Consider the following 6,000-nt stretch of genomic DNA (forward strand, 5'->3'; position numbering starts at 1 on the left):
TGTTCTCTCACAGGAGATCAGATAAGCTAATCAGCGCTGCTCCATCTGCCGAGAGGACGGGGGGGAGGGGGAAATAATACTGCTTATTTACATTTTTTCCCTTTTCTTGATGTAACTCCGAGATTTAATCAGCACCAAGCTGAGCTTTAATTGGAATTACGGAGCAGACGTGAATTTCTCTACAGCTCGTTTGTCTCCTCAGCACAAAAAAATTCTTCAGTCCAGTGCTCAGGGTGGCTGTGGGCATCCTCTTACCTGGTCTGGGCCAGGTGTGATGGGATCAGGGCCAGGGAGGGATGGAGGGATGGATGGATGGATGGATGGATGGATGGATGAGGGAGGGATGGAGGGATGGATGGATGGATGGATGGATGGATGGATGGATGGATGGATGGATGGATGGATGGAGGGATGGATGGAGGGATGGATGGAGGGATGGATGGATGGATGGATGGATGGATGGAGGGATGGATGGATGGATGGAGGGAGGGATGGAGGGATGGATGGATGGATGGATGGATGGATGGATGAGGGAGGGATGGAGGGATGGATGGATGGAGGGATGGATGGATGGATGGATGGATGGAGGGATGGATGGATGGATGGATGGATGGATGGATGGATGGAGGGATGGATGGATGGATGGATGGATGGATGGATGGATGAGGGAGGGATGGAGGGATGGATGGATGGATGGAGGGATGGATGGATGGATGGAGGGATGGATGGATCCATGGATGTGTTATGAATGGGCAGAGATAATATTTTTCTCCTTAAAATGCCTTTATTAATCAGCTCTTACAATGGTGGCTCGAGGGGGGACCACAGAGGTGTCTCTTTACTGTTACATTACAAAATAAACATTCAAGATATTAATACAATTATTACATAACAATCAAGGGTTTCAATTTTCTAAATTTCATTTCTTTCAGATGGAGGGATGGAGGGATGGATGGATGGATGGAGGGATGGATGGATGGATGGAGGGAGGGATGGATGGATGGAGGGATGAATCCATGGATGGATGAATGAATACATGGATAGATGGATCCATGGATGAATGGATGGATGGATGGATGGATCCATGGAGGGATGGAGGGATGGGAGGCACCAGAGGCGCCTCAGTCACTCGGTCACTCGGGCAGCCCCTCCCCGAGCAAGAGGAGTTATTTCACTGTGAGGCACCCACAGCTCTGCTCTTCTCTCCCCGATTAGACCCGACAATCCCGAGCTCTCTCACCCTGCAGCGCCCGAGCCGCACAAGTCTCTGCAGATTTTGTGACCTTTCCAGAAAGCAGAGACCGGGGAGGTTCAGGGAGGTTCAGATCAGCTCAGCAGCGTCTCCTGGGCCACAATTTCCAGGTCAGTGGAGCTGGAGCATCCCCTGACCCCCCCTGGGCTCCCCTGGACCGGCCCCATCCCGAGTTGTCACCGATTTGGCACCGCCCGGCGGGTGTTTGAGCTGCAAATTAACAGTCAAAAAGTGTCAAGTGCTTCAATTGAAGCGGGATTTAATCAGCAAAGGGATGAGGACAGGGATGAGACGCCCCGTCTGCTCCCCAAAGCGCCCCATTAGGGCGGAATTAATGCGGGTCATTAGAGGACAGGGATGTTTGAGCTCCTCCTTTCCCACAGCCCGGCTGGTGGTTAAGCTGGAAAAAAAAAAAATAAAATAAAAATCCCCGAGATGGACAAATGCCAGCGCGCTAAACTGCGGTTTTATGTCACCTGGAGCGTTCCGCAAAGTCTCAGTGATCTGCAAATAATTACAGGAGAAAAGCAATCAATCTTGTTGTTGAAAACAGCGATTAGGCCGGGGGAAGGCGCGTTGTGATTCCGCCGGCAGCCGGGGGGGAAATGCCGCATCCAGGAGGAGGGAGGCGAGTCCTCACAGGCTCCTGCCGGGAATTGCCTGCGCCTCTCTGGGGCTGGCGGGGTCTTGTTTCACAAGGCACGGTGGGTTTGACAGGGATGGATCCGGGTGGGATGGGGGACAGTCATCATGAGCTGTCCCCGGGTGGGGACACAGCCCTGGGGACAGGACAGGGGGTCCATGGGTGGGGACACAGCCCTGGGACAGGACAGGGGGTCCCTGTGTGGGGACACAGCCCTGGGGACAGGACAGGGGGTCCCTGAGTGGGGACACAGCCCTGGGGACAGGACAGGGGGTCCTGAGTGGGGACACAGCCCTGGGGACAGGACAGGGGGTCCTGAGTGGGGACACAGCCCTGGGGACAGGACAGGGGTTTCCTGAGTGGGGACACAGCCCTGGGGACAGGACAGGGGGGTCCTGAGTGGGGACACAGCCCTGGGGACAGGACAGGGGGTCCCTGGGTGGGGACACAGCCCTGGGGACAGGACAGGGGGTCCATGGGGGGGGACACAGCCCTGGGGACAGGACAGGGGGTCCCTGTGTGGGGACACAGCCCTGGGGACAGGACAGGGGGTCCATGGGTGGGGACACAGCCCTGGGGACAGGACAGGGGGTCCCTGTGTGGGGACACAGCCCTGGGGACAGGACAGGGGGTCCATGGGTGGGGACACAGCCCTGGGGACAGGACAGGGGGTCCATGGGTGGGGACACAGCCCTGGGGACAGGACAGGGGGTTCCTGTGTGGGGACACAGCCCTGGGGACAGGACAGGGGGTCCCTGTGTGGGGACACAGCCCTGGGGACAGGACAGGGGGTCCCTGAGTGGGGACACAGCCCTGGGGACAGGACAGGGGGGTCCTGAGCTGTCCCTGTGTGGAGACACAGCCCTGGGGACAGGACAGGGGGTCCCTGTGTGGAGACACAGCCCTGGGGACAGGACAGGGGGTCCCTGGGTGGGGACACAGCCCTGGGGACAGGACAGGGGGTTCACCTGCACAGCCCCTGCTCATTTTTAGCTCTGAGATCAAAGCCAGCTGTTCCCCCAGCCCTGCTGAGGTCACCGCCCGTCCCTGTCCCCAAGTGTCACATCCACAGGGCAGGAAAATCCTCACAGGGATGGGGAATCACAGAATTATGGGGGATCACAGAGTGATGGGGGATCACAGAATGATGGGGGATCACTCCAGCAGTGCCCTGGGCTGTTCCAGTGTTCTTTTCTTCCTTCCAGGGAGGGAATTTTACCCAAACCTGCCCAGACAGGACAGGGATGGGGATAAGGCAATGTGGGGACAGGACAGGGATGGGGACAGGACAAGGACAGGGATGGGGACAGGACAGGCATGGGGACAGGACAAGGTGGGAACTACAGGAGAACCAGGAAGGATCTGCAGGAGAACGAGCAGGGATTTCCAGGAGAACCAGGAGGCATTTCCAGAAGAATGAGCAGGGATTTCCAGGAGCACCAGGACTTCCACCAGCAGCCGGGAGCCGTGGGAGCAGCGCTGGAATCCCACAGGAGGCTCTGGGAGAACGAGGCCATCCCGGCGAGAATGGCCAGGCTGCAATTAAACCACCAATTTTTGATATTTTCCTCGGGAGGAGTTTTACATGCCGGTGGTCTCCAGAGGCAAAACTCCAACCCGGGAGCCTTTTCCTCCCATCCCATTATCCCATCCCATCCCATTATCCCACCCCACCCCATCCCATCCCATCCCATCCCACCCCATCCCATCCATCCCACCCCATCCCATCCCATCCCATCCCATCCCATCCCACCCCATCCCATCCCATCCCATCCCATCCCATTATCCCATCCCATCCCATTATCCCATCCCATCCCATCCCATTATCCCATCCCATCCCATCCCATTATCCCATCCCATCCCATCCCATTATCCCATCCCATCCCACCCATCCCATCCCACCCCATCCCATCCCATCCATCCCATCCCATCCCATCCCATTATCCCATCCCATCCCATCCCATTATCCCATCCCATCCCATCCCATTATCCCATCCCATCCCACCCATCCCATCCCACCCCATCCCATCCCATCCATCCCATCCCATCCCATCCCATCCCATTATCCCATCCCATCCCATCCATCCCATCCCATCCCACCCCATCCCACCCCATCCCATCCCATCCATCCCATCCCATCCCATTATCCCATCCCATTATCCCATCCCATTATCCCATCCCATTATCCCATTATCCCATCCCATCCCATCCCATCCCATTATCCCATCCCATCCCATCCCATCCCATTATCCCATCCCATCCCATCCCATCCCATTATCCCATCCCATCCCATTATCCCATCCCATTATCCCATCCCATCCCATTCCACCCCATCCCATCCCATCCCATCCCATTATCCCATCCCATTATCCCATCCCATCCCATCCCATCCCATCCCATTATCCCATCCCATTATCCCATCCCATCCCATTCCACCCCATCCCATCCCATCCCATCCCATTATCCCATCCCATTATCCCATCCCATCCCATTCCACCCCATCCCATCCCATCCCATCCCATTATCCCATCCCATTATCCCATCCCATCCCATTGTGCACGGCTCAGCCCCAAAGGCTCGGCCTGGCTCATTATCAAAGCCACAAACCCCATCTGGTTCCACTTGGCCGGGGAGTGCAAATCTGGTTTCACTTGGGTTTTTTTCCTCGCCCGGGTTACGGCTCGCTCGGTTTGCCGTGTTGTTGGTGGAATCCGATATTCGGGCTGTGGGTGGGTGGCCTTGGTTTTTCCTCCGTTTGAAACTAATTTACAGCTTTGTCTGGCAGAGATTGTTGCTTCCAATCAATTAGCGCTGACACCGAAATTAAACCGTGCCGGGGTCTGGGTGCACACGAGGAAACAGGTCCTCGGTGATTTATTTTTTTAAATTTATTTATTTTATTTTTTTTTCTTATTATTTTATTTTAATTTATTTTTGTGGTTTTTTGTTGTTGTTTGTTTGGGGGGTTTTTTTTGGTTTTTTTGTGGGTTTTTTGTGTTTTGTTGTTGTTGTTTGTTTGGGGTTTTTTGTTTTTTAGGGTTTTTTTTGTTCTTGTTTTTTTGGTTTTTTTGGGGGGTTTTTTGTTTTTGTTTTTGGTTTTTTTTTGTTTGTTTGGTTGGTTGGTTGGGGTTTTTTTTTGTTGTTGTTGTTTTTTATGTTTTTGGGGGTTTTTTTAAGAAATTTGCTCTTCAAGGGGAAATCTGGTGGCTCACCCTTCCCCCCCTGTGCCGAGCTGGGTTTTTCTGAATTTTTATTTTTGAAAGATCCAGCGCCGTGTTTCTTTTCAGGAGCTTTAATGGGGAAGGCCGAGATCCCTGGCGGAGGCTATTTCTGGTTTTACAGCCCTGACCTTGTTAAGGAGATGGACAAACAAGGCAGGAATGGAACATGAATAAATAAAGCCAGAAACCATCAGGAGATCCTGCAGAAAGGTTGGGAATGTTCCTCTGCCTCCTTCACAGCCCTCACCCTCTGCAGGACCCCCAGAGCCCCTGGGATTGTTTGGGGAGATTTGGGTGTAAATTCTGGGATTTCAGAGCCCCAGGGATTGTCCTCCCCTGGTCCTGAGAGCCCCCCAAGGGTGAGGACACTGCTGGGCTCAGCCAAAGCTCAGCCTGAACCCACCCAGGCCAGGCTTAACTCAGAGCCCGGGGAGCAGTTCTGGTTCAGGGAGATTTGGGATAAACTTTGGGATTTCAGAGCCCCTGGGTGATTGTTCTCCCCCCAAGGGTGGGGACACTGCTGAGCCTCAGCCAAAACTCAGCCTAAACCCACCCAGGCCAGGCTTAACTCAGGGAGCAGTTCTGGTTCAGGGAGATTTGGGATAAACTTTGGGATTTCAGAGCCCTGAGGTGATTATCCTCCCCCCAAGGGTGAGGACACTGCTGGGCTCAGCCAAAGCTCAGCCTGAACCCACCCAGGCCAGGCTTAGCTCAGAGCCCGGGGAGCAGTTCTGGTTCAGTGAGGTTTGGGTGTAAACTTTGGGATTTCAGAGCCCCAGGAGGACAAACCCTGGGCCAGGGGCAGGGCAGGGACAGGACTCACTCCGTGGGGTGAGGGCACCCTCAGCCTCCCCTCCTGCAGCCACAAATGTGGGATTCCCTTT

The sequence above is a fragment of the Zosterops lateralis genome (assembly GCF_965231275.1).
Source record: "Zosterops lateralis genome assembly, chromosome: 13".
NCBI classification, from domain to species: Eukaryota; Metazoa; Chordata; class Aves; order Passeriformes; family Zosteropidae; genus Zosterops; species Zosterops lateralis.